This window comes from Chiloscyllium punctatum, chromosome 30, assembly GCF_047496795.1.
Source record: "Chiloscyllium punctatum isolate Juve2018m chromosome 30, sChiPun1.3, whole genome shotgun sequence".
NCBI lineage: Eukaryota > Metazoa > Chordata > Chondrichthyes > Orectolobiformes > Hemiscylliidae > Chiloscyllium > Chiloscyllium punctatum.
In genome coordinates this window covers 64691405-64711738 of record NC_092768.1, presented here as the reverse complement: position 1 = coordinate 64711738, position 20334 = coordinate 64691405, and positions in this window count along the sequence as shown.

Here is a 20334-nt window from a genome sequence, read left to right as displayed (position 1 = left end):
CCGATTCGGTGCAGCCCCAGTCCAGCAGCTATGTCCTTTTGGACCCGACCATCTCGATGAGCAATGCTGCTGCTGAGCCCCTCTTGGTGGTGAGGTTTGAAAAGGCCCACCCATATACATTCCCCAGCTCATTCACTCTGTCAGTGCGTCCTCCAAGTGTTGTTCAATGTCGAGGGACACTGATCCACCAGCTCAGACAGTGGAGTCATCAGGAGGTTTCTGTTTCAGTGTTTGATCTGACACCATGAGGTTTCGTTAAGTCACATTGTTGCTTGAGGAGTCTGTTGAATACCTTTCCCACATCTCGCCCTAGTCCCCAGACATTAGGAAGGAGGGATTTCCAGTGTCTGCAGTGCTTTTAACTGTTGTCACTATCAATCGAATGGCCCCTTCTGTACTGTATGACACTCACTCTGTGACTCTTGTGATTGGACAGTCCAGGTTTCACTCCTTCAGTTCCTCCAAATGCCTTGTCTATTCCACAGATTTCCACAATATTTTCTCTGTTAAGACATTGCATAATTCCGTTTTTTAAATGATCTGCGTGTATCTCTGTATCTTTCCCTGTCATCTCCTCGAGCCGCTGCATCCATTTGTATCTCAGTAACCCTCCGTATCTCCACAATCTTTAACTCATACTCCAGCCTCACCTCTCACGGTAAACTCTGCCAGCCCCTGCACCCCTCCCTATCTCTCTAATATCCAGCTGCTAAACCTCTCCCCATATCCTGTGAATGAATTATAAAATATCTCAAAAACATGTTCTAGCATGCACAGGCCACGCTATCTCTCGACCACCTCCAGCCTTGCTTTCGCACCTCTGTAACATCCCCAGCCTGGCTTTCCTCTCTCTGTATCATCTCCAGCCTTGCTTTCCTCTGTCTCTGTAATATCTCCAACCTTGCTTTCCTCTCTCTGTAACATCTCCAGCCTTACTTTCCTATCTCTGTAACATCTCCAAACTTGCTTTCCTCTGTCTCTGTAATATCTCTAGCCTTGCTTTCCTCTCTCTGTATCATCTCCAGCCTTGCTTTCCTCTGTCTCTGTAATATCTCCAACCTTGCTTTCCTCTCTCTGTAACATCTCCAGCCTTACTTTCCTATCTCTGTAACATCTCCAAACTTGCTTTCCTCTGTCTCTGTAACATCTCCAGCCTTGCTTTCCTATCGCTGTAACATCTCCAGCCTTGCTTTCCTCTCTCTGTAACATCTCCAACATTGTTTTCCTCTCTCACTGTAACATCTCCAGCCTTGCTTTCCTCTCTCTCTGTAACATCTCCAGCCTTGCTTTCCTCTCTCTCTGTAACATTTCCAGCCTTGCTTTCCTCTCTCTTTGTGACATCTCCAGCCTTGCTTTCCTCTCACTCTGTAACATCTCCAGCCTTGCTTTCCTATCTCTCTGTAACATCTCCAGCCTTGCTTTCCTATCGCTGTAACATCTCCAGCCTTGCTTTCCTCTCTCTGTAACATCTCCAACCTTGCTTTCCTATCTCTGTAACATCTCCAGCCTTGCTTTCCTATCGCTGTAACATCTCCAGCCTTGCTTTCCTCTCTCTGTATCATCTCCAGCCTTGCTTTCCTCTCTCTGTAACATCTCCAACCTTGCTTTCCTATCTCTGTAACATCTCCAAACTTGCTTTCCTCTCTCTCTGTAACATCTCCAACCTTGCTTTCCTATCTCTGTAACATCTCCAGCCTTGCTTTCCTATCGCTGTAACATCTCCAAACTTGCTTTCCTCTGTCTCTGCAATATCTCCAACCTTGCTTTCCTATCTCTGTAACATCTCCAGCCTTGTTTTCCTCTCTCTGTAACATCTCCAGCCTTGCTTTCCTCTCTCTGTATCATCTCCAGCCTTGCTTTCCTCTCTCTGTAACATCTCCAACCTTGCTTTCCTATCTCTGTAACATCTCCAAACTTGCTTTCCTCTCTCTCTGTAACATCTCCAACCTTGCTTTCCTATCTCTGTAACATCTCCAGCCTTGCTTTCCTATCGCTGTAACATCTCCAGCCTTGCTTTCCTCTCTCTATAACATCTCCAACATTGTTTTCCTCTCTAACATCTCCAGCCTCTCTTTCCTCTGTCCCTGTAACGTCTCCAGCCTTGCTTTCCAATCTCTGTGACATCTCCAGCATTGCTTTCCTCTCTCTGTAACATGTCCTTCCTTGTTTTCCTCTCTCTGTAACATATCCAGCCTTGCTTTCCTCTCTCTGTAACGTCTCCAACCTTGCTTTCCTATCTCTCTGTAATATCTCCAGCCTTACTTTCCTCCCTCCCTGTAACATCTCAAACATTGCTTTGCTGTCTCCCTGTAACATCTCCAGCCGGGTTTCCTTCACACGTCGGTGTATTGGTTATATATTTGCTCCTGCATTTTCATCTGTCTGGGGCTCTATAAAATATCCCCAGCAGTGTGCCTGTCCTCGTTTGGAACATCACCTCGACTCATAAAGCCTCATTTGAAGACACGTCCAAGATATCGTCTCTCCTTACTGCAGTAACTGTTCCCTTATTAATAATGCAACACCACCTCCTCTTTAACACCATCTCCTGTCCTGCCTATAGTTCAAGTACAACAGTATACTGAGTTGTTAGCCCTGACCCCTCTCAAATAGGTCTCTGTGATGGCAAAAACGTTTCACCTCCACATGTCAACTCATGCCATTATCACAACAGTCTGTCTGATAATGCTCCCAGCATTAACGTAAGCTGGAATATAACACCTGGAATACTCTGTGTATCGGAGTTCCTCAAACATTCACTATTTGTTATCAGGCTGCCCAAATCATGAACCAAAATTGTAACTCTGGGACTTTCTGAATATTTGTTGAATTGCAATATCTTTTTTAAAAAAAATGTATTCAGCAAGTGCAACTTTCCAGAACTGAGCAGTCAGCTCCACATACAATGAGTTTCTGATGGTTAATTCTCCCCCCGCCCCCCACCCCACCCCCTCAGTGTGCAGAGGGGACAGCCCTCAGTAATGGAGAAAGTGAGGACTGCAGTTGATGGAGATCAGAGTCGAACAGTGTGGTATTGGAAAAGCACAGCAAGTCAGGCAGCATCCGAGGGTCAGGAGAGTCGATAGTTCGGGCATGAGCTCTTTATCAGGAAGGCATTAGTGCATTCCTTTTTCTTTGATTCCATGATTCGCAGCACGTTGGGAACCATACTTGCTCAGCAAGGCAGAACTGTATATAGCACTGAAAAGGAAAGCAGTCAATCAATTGGTTGGACAGGGTGTAGACAGGTTGAGGGGAAATACAGACTGATTGAAGTACAAACATAAGGATGGATAAATCCCCTGGACCAGATGGGGTATACACAAGGTTACTCCAGGACGTGAGGGAAGAGATTGGTGTGAATTTGGTAATAATATATGCATCTTCATTGTTCACTGGAGTAGTGCCAGATGTTTGGGGGGTGGCAAATGTTATTCCCTTGTTCAGAGAAGGGAATAGGGATAACCCTGGGAATGATAGAACAGTCAGTCTTACATCAGTGGAGGGCAAAGTATTGGAGATGATTCTGAAAGACAGGATTTACAATTACTTAAAAAAAACATAGTATGATCAGAGGTAGTCAGCATGGCTTTTAGAAGAGAAGGTCATGCCTCACAAACCTTATTGAATTCTTTGAAGATGTGAAAAAAAAATGTTGATGAAGATAGACGAGTAGTTGTGGTGAACACGAATTTTAGAAGGTGTTTGATAAGGTTCCCCGTTGTGGGCTCATTCAGAAGGTAAGGAGGCATGGGACGCAGGGAAATGTGGCTCTCAGGATACGGGCGTGGCTGGCCCATAGAAGACAGAGGTTGGTAGCAGATGTAAAGTCTTCATCCTGGAGGTCAGTGAGCAGTGGCGTTCCACAGGGATCAGTTCTGGGCCTGTGCTCTTTGTGATTTTTATAAATGACTTTGATGAGGAAGTGGAATGGTGGGTTAGAAAGTTTGCCAATGACATGAAGGTTGATAGAGTTCTGGATAGTGTGGAGGGCTGCTGTAGTTTGCAACAGGACATTGACAAGATACAGAGCTAGGCTGAAAAGTGGCAGATAGAGTTTAACTGTTAAAAGTGTGAATTGATTTAATTTGGAAAGGTTGAATTTGCATACAGGATACAGGGTTAAAGGCAGAATTCCGAACAGTGTGGAGCAACAGAGGGATCTTGGGGTCCATGTCCATAGTTTCCTCAGTGTTGCCACCGACGTTGATAAGGTTGTTAAGGAGTTGTATGGTGTGTTGGCCTTCATTATGGGGGTTTGTGTTAAAGAGCGGCAGGGTTAATGCTTAGGTCAATAAAGCTGAGATTCAACCACACTAGGAGTATTGTGTTCAGTTCTGGTTGCCTCCGTATAGGAAACATGTGGAAGCCTCAGTCAGTGTGTAGAGGAGATTTACCAGGATGCTGCCAGGACTGGAGGACACGTCTTAGGGAGAAAGTTTGAGGGAGCTGGGGCTTTTCTCCCTGGAGCGAAGAAGGATGAGAGGTGAATTGATAGAGGTATACAAGACGTTGAGAGACATAGATAGATTGGATAGCCAAAGTCTTTTCCCATGGCAGAAGTGGCTATCAACAAGGGGCTTAATTTTAAGGTGATTGGAGAAAGGTTTTGGGGGCTGTCAGAGATAGGTTCTTTACACAGAAAGTGGTGGGGACGGAATGCACCACCAGTGGTGGTAGTCGAGTGGATAGGCACATGGAAGTTAGTACATTGAATGTTATGTAGGTTAGTCTGATCTTAGAGTAGGATAAAAGGCTGCCAAAACATTGAGAGCTGAAGCGCCTGCACTGTGCTGTACTGTTCTATGTTCCAAGTTTCACTCAGTTTGTGGATTCTTGTCGGTTGGTGAATGTGGGAGGAACTGAGGCAGGTGAGGGAGTGAGGCGGGTGAGGGAGTGAGGTGAGTGAGGTCAGGAATCTGGGGTGGGGCGTTAGAGCAAGTCTTCCAGTTTTGATGTGCTTTGTTACATTCACCTGAATGTCAGCACAATATGTGAGGTTTCCAAGACCAGACAAAATCCACAAAGTTCAGTTATTAAAACGATTCTTCGCTTGCCATTTGCTCCTGGTTTCTTCAGATACATTCTGTTGGATGACCTATAATTAGTATCTGAGCATCCACAGGCATGTACAATTTTATTTTGATCCTGGTTAATGTGAAGGTACATTTAGTGGATGTAGTTTCAGAGGGTTCACTGTGAGACACAAGATGCTGCAATAGACTGTCAAATGTGAACGTTTTCACCCAGTGTATGGTTCAGGGGGCAGATGTATGGAATCTTGAGGTCATGCCAGATGTCATCACCATAAGTAACGTGTGCGATGTGATTATGACTCTCCATGTCCATACATCTGCTCCCTGGGCCAGGCTCTGACTGATGATGAATTTATAAGGTATAGTTCCTGGTCAGTCATTGGTATCTAATTTAGACAGCATTTTTACCTACACTGAGAGCAGTGATAGCCTGTTGGCTAGTTTCCTCCTGCTCAAGGCGGATCCCAAATGAATCTCTGTCAGAGAATGTTTGAATGACTGCCCTGACCCAGGTTGGAAACTCTCTGGACAGATTCAGGAGGCAGGCCAGTGTCTTACTCAGTGCCACAGGCAGGTGTGAGGTCCAGTAGCACTGTACCCGAATTCAGGCCTTTTGGAATCCACTTTTAATGTTGGTCATGATGAAAGTCATGGGTTTACTGATCTGAACAATGATCAGGAGTATGCCATGTTTGTGAATTGGGCAATAATAAGATATGAGCTACAATTGTTCAACTGAACAATAACTGCATCATCTCTGAAAACAATTAAGTTGATTCTATATTGATGGAATTAAAATATAAACACGAAAAACCTTTTATTATACAAAAGTAAGGAATCGCATTTTGTTTTGTATCGAAAACGAACATGTCTGGCTATTTTGGTGATCACAATTACACATTGAATCTCAGTATTCAAATACATACATTGTCGCTCTACCATTTGCAAAGTGGCTGACCTCTAACTGATTACATATTCAGATTGAACAAATGATTGAAAAATCAAATAGACTTACAACTCTTACACATTTAAATATAATCGATGGATTTAATTTATCACCTGAAATATGTGAGCTTCAGCTATTTGCCAACAATTCTATTAGTTTTAAAATAATGATGGAAAAGGATAGACTAGATATAAATGTTAATGTTCTAAATTGGAGAAATGCCAATTTTTTATGGTATTAGGCAATAACTTTCAAAAGCTGATGGCAGCAGATGTTCGCAGGGAAAGGGATGGCTGGAAAATGGAAAGCCTTCAGAAATGAGGTATCGAGAGTCCAGAGACACTATATTCCTGTTAGGATGAAAGGAAAGGCTGGTAGGTATAGAGAATGCTAAATCACTAATGAAACTGAGGGTCTGGTTAAGAAAAATGAGGAAGCATATGACAGGTACAGGCAGAATAGGGCAAGTGAATCCTTAGAAGAGTATAAAGGCAGGAGGAGTATATTAGAGAGGGAAGTCAGGAAATCAAAAAGGGGACATGAGATAGTTTTGGCAAATAGATTTAGGGAGAATCCAAAAGGACTTTACAAATACATTGACGACAAAAGGGTAAATAGGGAGAGAATAGAGCTCTCAAAGTTCAGCAAGACAGCCTTTGTGTGGAGCTACAGGGGTTGGGGGTGATACTAAGTGAGTATTTTGTATCAGTGTTTACTCAGAAGACGGACATGGGCGATGCAGATTTACAGAGAAATAGATGGAGACATCTTAGAAAATGTTCATATTACAGAGGAGGAAGTGCTGATGTCTTGAAATGCATAAAAGTGAATAAATTCCCAGGACCCGATCGATCAGGTGTAGCCTAGAACTCTGTGGGAAGCTAGAGAACTGATTGCTGGGGCTCTTGCTGAGATACTTAGCCCAAGTGAGGTGCCAGACGACAGTAGGTTGGCAAACGCGATGCCACTGTTTAAGAAAAGTGGTAAGGACAAGCCAGGGAACTATAGATCAGTGAGACTGACGTCAGTGGAGGGCATGTTGTTGCAGGGAATCCTGAGGGACAGGATGAACATGTATTTGGAAAGGCAAAGACTGATTAGGGATGGTCGACATGGCTTTGTGTGTGGAAAATGATGTCTCACTAATTTGACTGAATTTTTTGCAGAAGTAACAAAGAGGATTGATGAGAGCAGAGCGGTGGACGTGATCTATTTGGACTTCATTAAGGCTATCAATAAGCTTCCCCATGGGAGACTGTTTAGCAACGTTAGATTTCATTGGAGTACAGGGAGAACTAGCCAGTTGGATACAGAACTAGCTAAAGGTAGAAGACGGAGGCTGGTGGTGGAGTGTTGTTTTTCAGATTGGAGGCATGTGACCAGTGGAGTGTCACAAGGATCGGTGCTGGGTCCACTACTTTTTGTCATTTATATAAGTGATTTGCAAGTGAGTATAAGAGGTATAGTTAGTAAATTTGCTGATGACACCAATATTGGATGTGTACTGGACAGCGAAGAAGATTACCTCAGATTACAAGAGGATCTTGATCATATGGGCCAATGGGCTGAGGAGTGGCAGATGGAGTTTAATTTAGATAAATGTGAGATGCTGCATATTTGGAATGCAAATCTGAGCAGGACTAATACTCTTAATGGTGAGGTCCAATGGAGTGTTGCTGAACAAAGAGCACTTGGAGTGCAGGTCCATTTTTCCTTGAAAGTAGAGGAACAGGTTGGTAGGTTAGTGAAGAAGGCATTTGGTATGCTTTCCTTAATTGGTCAGAGCATTGAGTACAGGAGTTGCGAGGTCTTGTTGCAGCTGTACAGGACATTGGTTAGGCGACTTTTGGAATATTGCGTGCAATTCTGTTCCCCTTCATATCGGTAGGATGTTGTGAGTCTTGAAAGTGTTCTAAGAAGATTTACAAAGATGTTGCCAAGATTGGAGGGTTTGAGCTATAGCTAGTGGTTGAATGGGCTATGACCATTTTCCATGGAACCTTGGAGACTGAGGGGCGACCTTAAAGAGGTGTATAAAATCATGAGGGCCATGATTGGGGAGATAGACAAGGTCTTTTCCCTGGTGCGGGAGAGTCCAGAACTAGACGGCATAGGTTTAGGTTGAGAAGGAAAAATATAAAGAGATGCAAGGTGCAACCTTTTCACACAGAGGGTGGTGTGTGTATGGAATGAGCTGCCAGAGGAAGTGGTGGAAGTTAGTACAATTGCAACATTTAGATGGTGTCTGGATGGGTATATGAATAGAAAGGATTTAGAGGGATATGGGCTGAGTGCCAGCAGGTGGGACTAGATTGGTTTGTGTTAGCTGGTCGGCATGGACGGGTTGGACCGAAAGAACTGTTTCCATGCTGTACATCTCTTTGACTCTGTGACTGTAATTTAGAAATGACAATAATTCGATATGTATTGTCAAATAAAGTGTTTATATCATTAAATTGTAGCATACAATAGTTGAAATCTTGCTATTTTTAGAATAAATGATAAAGAACAAAGAACATTCCAGCACAGGAACAGACCCTTTGGCCCTCCCAGCCTGTGCTGATCCAGATCCTCCTATTTTCTAAACGTGCCACCTATTTTCTAAGAGAATGTATCCCTCTGCTCCCTGCCCATTCATGTGTCTGTGAGATACATCTTAGAATACGCTATTGTACCTGCCCCGATCTCCTCTGCTGGTAACACCTGCCAGGATGCCACTTCCATATGTGTAAAGAACTTCCCACATATATCTACCCTAAACCCTCTCACTTTGAACTCATGATGCCTAATAATTGAGTTCCAAACTCTGGGGAAAAAGCTTCTTGCTATCCACCCTGTCTATATCTCTCTTGTTTTTGTAGACCTCAATCAGGTCCCCCTCAGCCTTTGTCTTTATAATTAAAATAATCCTAATCTACTCAATCTTTCTTCATAACCAGCACCCTCCATACCAGGCAACATCCTGGTGAACCTACTCTGCACTCTATTCAAAGCATCCACATCCTTTTGGTAACGTGGTGACCAGAAATATCTGCAGTATTTCAAATGCGGTGAAACCAAAGTCCTATGCAACTGTAATAAGACATGCCAACGTTTGGACTCAACAGCTGATTCAATGAAGGAAAACATGCCTTATGTTGCCTTGACCAGTTTACTGACCTGCGTTGCCACCATCAGGAAACAATGGACCCAGGTCTCACTGTATGTCAATTTTCCCCAAGACTTTTCCGTTCACTGTATTGTTGCTCTTGAACTGGATCTTCCAAAATGCATCGCCTCGCATTTGCACAGTCTGAACTCCATCTGCCATTTCTGTGCCCATCTCTCCAATCTATCTATATTCTGCTGCATTCTCTGACATTCCCCTTCACTATCTGCTAATCCACCAATCTTGGTGTCATCTGTAAACTTGCTGATCAGGCAACTGATACCTTCCTCCAAATTATTGACATATATCACAACAACAGTGGTCCCAGCACAGATCGCTGTTGCATACCACTGGTCAGAGGTCTCCATTTTGAGAAATCCCCTTCCATTACTACTCTCTGTCTCCTGTTGGCCAGCCAGTTCTCTATCCATCTAGATAAATCACCCTGTACCCCTTGCGGCATCACCTTCTCCATCAGCCTACCCTGGGGAACCTAATAAAACACATTACTCAAGTCCCTCAGTATCTTCTCCAGAAGCTTCCCTACCACGGATCTGAGGCTTGCCGGTCTATAAATACCTGGATAATTCCCGCTATCCTTCTTAAACAAGGAGACAGCATTAGCAATGCTCCAGTCCTCTGGGACCTCACCCATGTACAAGGGTCCTGCAAAGATAATTGTTAAAGCCCCAGTTATTTCCTCACGCACATCCCACAGTAACCTGTGGTAGATCTCATCCAGATCTGGGAGCTTGTCTACATTTCTACCTTTTAGAATATCCAGAACTTCCTCCCTCTTTATGTTGACTTGACCCAGAGTACGCAAAGATCTATCCCTAACCTCAACATCTGTCATGTCCCGCTCCTTGGTGAATACAGATGCAACGTACTCGCTAAGAATCTCACCCATTTTCTCTAACTCCATGCATAACTTTCTTCCTTTGTCCTGTGTGGGCCAAGCAGTTCTCGAGTTATCCTTTTGTTGCTTATATATGAAACTTAGTCTTTGGGATTTTCCTCAACCCTGTTTGCTAAAGATATCTCATGACCACTTTTAGCCCTCTTAATTCCTCAATGTTTACTGTGAAATGTTGTTTGTGTAAAGAAAAGAAACATTTGTTTGTGCGAGTGGGAACTCAGACCTTTTCAAACTGTTTTGTGCCAAAAAATATTTGAAATCAGTCACAGTGCAAATAAAAGCAAGAGAAGAAACCTCTTGGGAAGAGGAATTTTCAGCCACTGTCCCCCCAAAGTACTTCTGAGTTAGAATGTAGTGAGGGCTTGTTAAAGGGGCACAATTTTAACTAGGGGTGTTTTGACCATGCAAACTGACTCAATTAATCAACTTGACAGTGTTATCCTCAAATAAAAATTCATGGAGTGCATGAGAGATTATTTCTGAGAGCAGGATGGCATGGAACCAACCAGAGAATGGGCTAATTTAGATTTGATATTATGTTACAAGGAAGGATTGGTGGATAAGCTTTGCCTTGGAAGGAGTAAACACAACATGCTGGAGTTTCACATTCAGATTGAAGGAGTGAAGACTGAGTCATACATGAGAGTTAGGCAATGGTAATTATACTGGCCTAAGGAAGGATTTGGCCTGGGTGGACTGGGGGGTGGGTGGCGGTGGGAGAAAAGAATAGACAAAGGCAGGCAAATGAATAAATTTGCCAAATAATTAGAGAGATACTGAAGACCGAACAGGAGTTGTATAACGGGGGAAAAAAAGTAATCCATATCTTGATAAGGAAGTCAAGGATAACATGAAGGCAAATCCTAGTGCATATCATACTGCACATGTTAGTCATACTATGGAGGATTGGGCAAGTCAGTGACCTCGTGGTGTTATAACTGAATTCTTATGTGATAAACCCAGGTAATGTTCTGGTGACCTGGGTTCAAATCCTGTCACAGCAAGTAGGGGAGCTTGAATTCAAATCTGGAATTAAGAGACTGATGGTGGTTATGAATCGATTGCCAAGAAAAACCCACCTGGTTCACTAATGTCCTTTAGTAAGGATACTGCCATCCTTACTATAGATTCACCACTCTCAGGCTGAAGGCCCTTTTGACCGGGCGGGCCATCTGAAAGATTAATCTTATGATGGGCAATAATGAATTTACCATGGAGTTACAAAAATGAACAATTATTAAAGCATGCTGTGTAATGGACCCCAGCTTTGACTAAAGTCTCTGTGCTAATCCCCATGCTCCAGAATCCAGACAGGCTGGAGATACCCACAGACGGATTGCAAACAAACCTGAAACTACAGATTCTGTAATACTCACCTGAAGTTGGACCTGAATGGGACAATGGAATGTTGCCCTTGAGCCAACCCATGATTGCGTCTGATTGATCAGGGTAAATGAACCTGATCATTCCATTGACAGATCCTTCTTACCTTCCCAAAAGGGCATGAAGACCTGGAAGGATAAAAATCACCACAAAACCCCACACAGTGCAGTAACTGGAGAATAACCAGGGAAAGAGAAGGCACCTCCAAGATCATCAGAAGAACAAGAAGACATCACCAAGTCGAGCCCGATCAACTTCTAGTGGGGTGGTTTGTGATCATCCAAAGTTAAGTTAAAGCATAAGATAATTTGCAACGTTTATCATTGCGTTATAATATGTTTTATTGTTCTAATATTAATTTTTTTTCAAAAAATACATATTGTTTGTAAGAGTTAACTCAGGTCATTTGCTGAATATAAGATTTCAAACACACTGTGCACCAAAAACAACACCTTCCTAATTGCTGACTCAACCTACTAGTTTATCTATAGACAATCCTGAACTGGAACTCGCAACTCTCTTTGCACTTTAGACTTCTGATTTTTCTCTCCACTTAGAAAGTAGTCTATGCCAGTATTCTTCCTACGAATGTGCATCACCTCGCACTTTCCCAAGTTGTACTCCATCTGCCACTTCTTTGCCCACTCTCGTAATAGTTATTCAGTTTCTCATCTATTTGTTCCACATGACTATCTCTCCAGCGTCATTTTCCAGTGCCCCAATATCTACTTCTGCTTCGCTTTTGCCCTTAATATGTCTAAAGAACTCTTACAGTTGTCCTTTATATTACTGGAGAGCTTAACCATATATTTAATCTTCTCCATCCTTATTTCTTATTTTGTTGCCATCTGTTCATCTTTGAAGCTTCCAAATCTTCTGGTTTCCCACTGCTATTTGCTATGTTATCTACTTTCTATTTTCCTTTTACGCTAGCCATGACTATCCCAGTCATCCATGGTTGCCTCATCCTCGCTGTACAATGCAGCTTTTACCTCGGGATAAATCTCTGCTGTGACTCCTAAATTGCTCCAAGAAACTCCCGCCATTATTGTTCCACTGTCTTTCCTGCTCGGCTCCTCTCCCAGTCAATTCTATCCAGCTCCTCCCTTGTGTCTTTGAAGGTGTCTTTAGTTAGCTGTAGTATTAACTCCGATTCTACTTTCTCCATCTCAAATTGAAGAGTAGGTTCAATCATAGTATGATCACTGCCTCCGAAGGTTCCTTCACCTTAAGCTTCCTTATCAAGTCTGCCTCACTGCACAGCTCTAAATCCAGTATTGCCCGTTCCCTCGTTGCCTGCACCATAAGCTGCTCCAAAAAGCCATCTTGTAGACATTTCACAAATTCCTTTCCTTGCAAACCACTTGCACTGATTTTCCCAGTCCACTTGCATATTGAAATCCCCCCGAGTCATTGTAACTTTGCCTTTCCTACATATCCTTTCTATCTCCTCGTCTATCATGCGCCCCAGCTTCTGACTACGATTTGTCGACTTGTACATAACTCCAACCACGGGTTTTCACCTTTACGGTTCCTCAATTCTACCCACACACATTCCATACCATCTGACTCTATTTTAAGTAATGAAACTGAGTGATGCGACTGCAAAACACTTTAGCATTGTCTCAAATTTATAGTTTAGACATGAAGTAACAATATTCCATTGTCAATTACTTTGCACTATGGCAACAGTGTATTTCTTTGGCCAAATATTCTGTCTTTATTACGGAAGAATACAAACTTCAGCGTGGGTTTCCTCTGGGTGCTCCGGTTTCCTCCCACAGTCCAAAAATGTGCAGTTTAGATGAATTAACCATGCTAAATTGCCCGTAGTGTTAGATGAAGGGGTAAATTTAGGAGAATGGGTCTGGGTGAGTTGCGCTTCGGCGGGTCAGTGAGGACTTCTTGGGCAAAGGGCCTGTCTTCACACTGTAACTTATCTAAAAAAAACACTTGAAACTGTTCGAGAAGGAAGATATGAAGAGGACATGAGTCTATAAGGAGATTAAGGTGGGTCAAGTGAACAGGCAAATATTGGTGTATTGAACATAGTAGGAAAAATGTGTTCGTGCTAAAAGATATTGGTGGGTTGAATGGAAACGGAGTGTATTATTTCAGTGGAGAGATTGGCTTTAGGCACAGAGGAACCGGGCACTTGGATTACAAAATAAAAATTTTACGTGTCCATCAAATTTTTAGGGAGGTAAGACAAATGTTGAAACTTTCTGAAACAGAATACGTTTAAACATTGGGATGATTTTGTACAGATTTACAATGTAGTGGTGTAACCACATCGAGAGAGCAATGGCCACAATGATATGAAATGCAATCCAGAGAAGATTCACTCAGCTGAGTCTTGTGAGGAGCATTTATTTCAGGAGGAAATCTTGAAATGACTGGCTCTGGATCTGCTGGGGTTTAGGCGAACAACATGTGGTCTTGCTTAAGCTCAAAATATTCCAAGTCGTCTTTCAAGTTGAATTCTAAAACAATATTTCACCTTGTGTGAGAGATTACCACGAGCGGATGGAGAGTAAAACAGAAAAATGTCTCTGTTAAGAAGATGGTGATTTGGTGTCATCCTCTCAGAGTGTCGTGTCTTTGTACAATTCTCTTCCCAGATAGCGATGGAGGATAAGGCATTAAATATTCCTAAAGCAGAGGCAGGCAGATTCTTGACTAAGAATGATGCACGAACATTGTAAGGGCAAATGAGGAATGTGCGATTGAGGTCACAATCAGATCATCCAACACCTTATCACATGATGGAGTTGTTTTGATTCCTTACTCCTGATGCTAGGTTTTACATTTCTGTTGTCTTTAGATATTGAAAATAAAATAACACAGTTCTCACAATTTCAAAGACAGCGACACACTCTTCAGATCAACAAAATGTCCTTGTTGTTTAATAAGTATTAGAAAATCGGATTGTCTTTTTAGTTCATTTGGGATTTTAATGGAGCTAGACCAGCATTAATTGCCCTTGAGACGTTCCAGTCCAGTTGATGTTGGTCCATCCAAGTGGCTGTTGGGAGGGAGTGCCGGCAGTGCATCTCATGTGCTGGTTTAACTTGGAGTAAATTTTGTCAATACGAATATATGGGAAGGAATTTATTAGTCTTCAGAGAAATAACAACCTACCTCGAGAAGTCTAGAAATAATGAAGCGAAGTCTGTTTCTATGTTATTGGTGAACTTAAAATAATGGTGTCAAACAGCTGGAATAATGTTGATGCTGTGTTGGACGATTCTTACACTGAGCATGTGAATTATCCTGGATGATTTCCGAGATGGCTGGGCTGTCCTAGGTTGAGTAAGTGCTGATACTCCATGGGATGATGCTTGTTTGAAATCTCACCACTTACTGAGAACAGTTCGTTGGAACAAACCAAGTCCAATTGGTTGCTGCTTGAGAATATATCAGACATTTCATGGCTGCCACCGCATGGAATCATGTAATAAAGACAAGGCTCGTCCAGTCTGCACCACCCAGTGCTGATAAAAGTGCTTTATAAAGTTTGTGAGGTTACCTTCCTGAACCATCCTCCCAGGTAATGCATTTTTGACACATATCATGCTCTGGGTTCGAAACAGATTTCACAAATCCTCTGTTAGTATATTCTCTTTGACTTCAAACGTATTTCCCATTGTTTTTGACCCTTTGACTAAGGGGAATAGTTGTTGTCTGTTCACTCGTCCCATACCTCTCATGCTATAATACACATCTGTCAGGTTCACCCCTCATCTTTCTCTGCTCCAAAAGCAAATCTAACCTATCTTCATGGTTTGTGTTCTCTCTTGTCTTGTTACATCTTCCAAAGTGCTGTATCTCACACATTTCAGTGTAACCTTTTATCAGTCATTGATCTGGCCATCTGAAAATCTGTTTGTACCCTCTTTTAACCAACACGTTCCTGCTCACTGTGACCCACCTGGATAATCATTGTGTCATCTACAACATTGTTTATCATCCACTAACATGTCCCGCCCCCCATCTCCCACATTCTGATCATCACAATTTATGAATTTCAGAAACAAACCTTGATTTTCTTCCTGTTCTACCAATGTGGTTGCAGAATTGGGAATTCCAGTCTCTTGTTTTTCCTATTTTGGTGAATTTACACCATGAATCAGTTGTGGTCTTTTGTGAGGGAGCCACAAACAGTATTTTGGACAGGGATCTGAATCCTGTTTTTATACTACGCCCCTCTGCATGTATTATTCATAATGCTTGGACATAGTTAATCTTGGACTAGCGTTTGGCACCTTGCCCTGCAGCATTTTCATTTTACGTGGGCCTGCAGCTTATTCTTTACAACATTCGCTGCAGTAGTCAGAGCTGAAAGAACTTTTTCATCTGCAGGATGGACACAGGCTCATTCATTAATTTTGTTTGAAAGAGCTAGAGCAATGATGATAAAGAGTGAATTAAATTCTGGATTATAAATACACTATAGGAGATAATTCACGTTCTCATTTCTACACTGAACTGGAAGCAAGTTAAAAGAACAAACACCCACCGATTTGAATATTGTTTGAAAAGTGATGTCATGTTTAAATAATGCATTAAGGAAGATCATGCATCAATTTTCTTTTGAATATTGCGAGGATATTGCTCAAACAAACAGTATTCTTGTCTTTTGCTCCTTATTCTTTCAACTGATTTTGCTGTGTAATTTGCGGTGAGATCAGAATGACTTCCCTTTCAATCGAAGCAGGACTTGACTGAGAGTAGAATCAAGAACCCTGAGCAAAACTGTGATTCATGGGAATTAGACAACATTCTGCACTGGGAATGGGAACAAGAGAAAATTTAGTCTCTGAAAGGTATCTTCCAAGTTGCATGGCATCCTGACTAGGGACTAGTTTGCTGGTCCTTCACAAGTATTATGTTAAAAATCTTGGAATGCCCCTACAAACAGCTCTGTCTGGATCTGCATCACTTTGGATTGAAGAGATAAAACAGGGCAACTCTGTGTCACTTATTCCAGAGCCATTGAGGATGACAAATAAACTCTGCATTTGCTAGTGCCTTCCAAAACCCTGGATGAATATGTCTTGTTAAAAAATACAAAGATATTTTATGTTTTCATAGATATATGGAAACTCTCGGAAAGGTAAGATCTTGTTGGATGAGTACATTGCCAGTGACATCAGGAGCATGATAAGACATTGAAGTTCTGATCCCAATTGTTAACAATCAGTTACGTTCAGAGGATTGATCATGTAACTTCATGACCAACGAATTCAACATTTTCATAATGCATTATGACAATGGCAATAAACTATCGGTATTTGGAGAGCTGTCAGGCACTTAGTTTTTCAGTTTTCATTCAAAAACCATAACCAAATTCTTGAGCGTCAACAGGAATGGCAGCTTCACTGTTCCCTTTCAGATCAGACAAATATCCACTGTCCAGAAGAGTAACTAAGTTGAAAGTTCAGTAAAACATTTGCAAGTTCTGATCAGAGAGAAACACAATTAACTTTTTGATTCCAAAGTGAGTTTTTCAGAAGAGGATCATATCAGACTCAATATGCTGCCTCTGTTTCTACCTCCAGATCCTGACTCATCTGTGGTGATTTGTCACTGTTTACTGTTTAGAACATAGAACAGTACAGCACAGAGCAGGCCCTTCAGCCCACGACGTTGTGCCGACCATTGATAAGGTAAAGCTAATGTACGAACTCTCAAATGTCTGTGACCATATGCATGTCCAGCAGACTCTTAAATATCCCCAATGACCTTGCTTCCACAACTGCTGCTGGCAACGCATTCCATGCTCTCACAAATCTCTGCGTAAAGAACCCGCCTCTGACATCTGCTCTATTGTTTCCGCCCAACGGCTTAAAACTATGATCCCTCATGTTAACAATTGCTGCCCTGGGAAAAGGATTTTGGCTATCAACTCTATCTATGCCTCTCATTATCTTTTACGCCTCAGTTAGGTCCCCTCTCTTCCTTCTTTTTTCCAACGAAAAAAGTCCGAGCTCAGTCAACCTCTCTTCGTAAGATAAGCTCTCCAGTCCAGGCAGAATCCTGGTAAAACTCCTCTGAACCCTCTCCAAAGCATCCACATCTTTCCTATAGTAGGGCGACCAGAACTGGACACAGTATTCCAAGTGCGGTCTAACCAAAGTTTTATAGAGCTGCAACATGATCTCACCGCTCTTAAACTCAATTCCCCTGTTAATGAAAGCCAAAACACCATATGCTTTCTGAACAACACTGTCCACCTGGGTGGAAATTTTAAGGGATCTATGTACCTGCACACCAAGATCCTGCTGTTCCTCCACACTGCCAAGAATCCTGCCTTTAATCCTGTACTCAATTTTCAAGTTCGATCTTCCAAAATGCATCACCTCGCATTTATCCAGTTTGAATTCCATCTACCACCTCTCAGCCCATCTCTGCATTCTGGCAATGTCATGCTGCAGCCTACAACATGCCTGTATACTGTCAATGATACCTCCAACCTTTGTGTCCTCTGCAAACTTGCTAAGCCATCCTTCAATCTCCTCATCCAAGTCATTAATAAAAATTACAAACAGTAGAGGCCCAAGAAAAGAGCCCTGTGGAACACCATTCACCACTGACTTCCAGGCAGAATATTTTCCTTCCACTACAACTCGACCAGCCAATTCTGTATCTAGACAGCTAAATTTCCCTGTATCCCATTCTTCCTGACCTTCTGAACGAGCCTACCATGGGGAACCTTATCAAATGCCTAACTGAAGTCCAGATACACAACATCCACCGCTCGACCCTCATTAACATGTCTAGTAACATCCCCAAAGTACACGGTAAGATTTGTGAGGCATGACCTGCCCCTCACAAAGCCGTGCTGACTGCCTTTAATCCAGCCATGCTCTTCCAAATGGTCATAAATCCTATCCCGAAGAATCCTTTCGAACACCTTGCAGATGACAGACATAAGATTGACTGGTCCGTAATTTCCGGGGATTTCCCTATTTCCTTTCTTGAAGACAGGAATTACATTTGCCTCCCTCCAGTCCTCAGGTACGACTCCGGTGGAGAGCGAGGATGTAAGGACCTTCGCAAGTGGCGAAGCAATCACATTTCTCACTTCCCAAAGCAGCCGAGGACAATTCTGGTCTGGCCCTGGCGACTTGTTAATATTAATGTTTGTCAAAATGTTCAGCACATCAGCTTCCTCAATCTATCTGTTGCAGCATGATTACCTGCTCCTCAATGGTTTCATTCACTACAAGGTCCTTTTCTTTCGTAAAGACAGAAGCAAAAGACTCATATAGGGCTTCCCCTACCTCATCAGACTCTGTACACAAGTTCCCTATGTTATCCATGATCGGCCCTACTCTTTCTTTGACCATTATGCTTCCTAATCCTTCCTGCCAAGCCTTTTTCCTGCCCCCTCCTGGCTCTCCTCAGACCAGTTTTGAGGTCCTTCCTCGCCTGCCCGTAATCCCCTAGAGCTGATCAAGACCCTTGCTTCCACCACTTTACGTAAGCTGCCTTCTTTCTTTTGACGAGAAGCTCCTCCGTTCTCATCATGCAAGGTTCCTTTATCTTACCCCTTCTTGCCTGTCTCAGAAGGTCACATTTGTGCATCACTCGCAACAACTGTTCCTTAAACAGTCTCCACATGTCTCTAGTGGCCTTTCCATGGAACAATTGCTCCCAGTCCATGCTTCACAACGCAGTCTGATAGTATCATAGTTTCCTTTTCCCCAACTAAATATCCTCCCATTGTGCCTGCTTCTCTCCTTCTCCATAGCTATGTAGAATATGAGGCAGTTGTGGTCACTATCACCAAAATGCTCTCCCACCGCAAGATCTGACACCTGCCCCGGCTTATTTCCGAGCAACAAATCCAAAATGGCCTCTCCCCTCATCGGCCTGTCAACGTACTGAGTTAGGAAACCCTCCTGAACACACCTTACAAAAACAACTCCTTCCAAACCATCTGCCGGAAGGAGGTTCCGTTCAATATTGGGAAAGTTAGTCACCCATTACAACTAGCTTCGAAATCGACGTTTCGGGCAAAAGCCCTTCAGAAACGTCGATTTCGAAGCTACTTGGATGCTGGCTGAGCTGGTGTGCTCTTCCAGCACCACTAATCCAAAATCTGGTTTCCAGCATCTGCACTCATTGTTATTACCCATTACAACTAACCTATTCCATTCACACTTTTCCAAACTCTGCCGACCTATGCTTTCTTCAATCTCCCTGCTTCTATTGGGGGGCCTGTATTTAACCCCTAATGAGGTGATTGCTGCCTTTCTGTTCCTAATTTCCACCCATACTGATTCAGTAGGCAGACCTTCCTCGATAATGGTAACTTCTGTAGATATGATATCCTCTCTGATTAGCAGTGCTACACCCCCTCCTCTTTTTACCTCCTCCCTATTATTTTTAAATGTTCTAAACCCTGGAACATTCAGCAACCCTTCCTTCCCCTGAGAAACCCACGTCTCTGTTATGGCCACAACATCATAGCTCTAAGCTCATCACTTTTATCCACATTTTCTCCAGTATTACTGAGCACAGTGAATCCGTTTTGGGGGAGGGGGCGGGGACGGGGGAATTGTGTCACAGTGGTTGGCATGGCTGTTTAACAGTACCAGGCACACGGATTGGGGGATGGGGGAAGGGGAGGGTGCATGGTGTCTCAGTGGTTAGCACGGCTGTCTCTCAGTACCACGGACCCGGTTTTGGAGGAGGGAGAGGGGGGCATGATGTCTCAATGGTTAGCACGGCTGTCTCACCGTACCAGGGACCTGGTTTGGGGAGAGGGGGAGGGGGGCATAGTGTCTCAGTGTTTAGGATGGCTGACTCACAGTATCAGGGACCTAGTTGAAGGAATGGGGTGGGGAATTCGGACATGGTGTCTCAGCGGTTAACACAGCTGTCTCAAAGTACC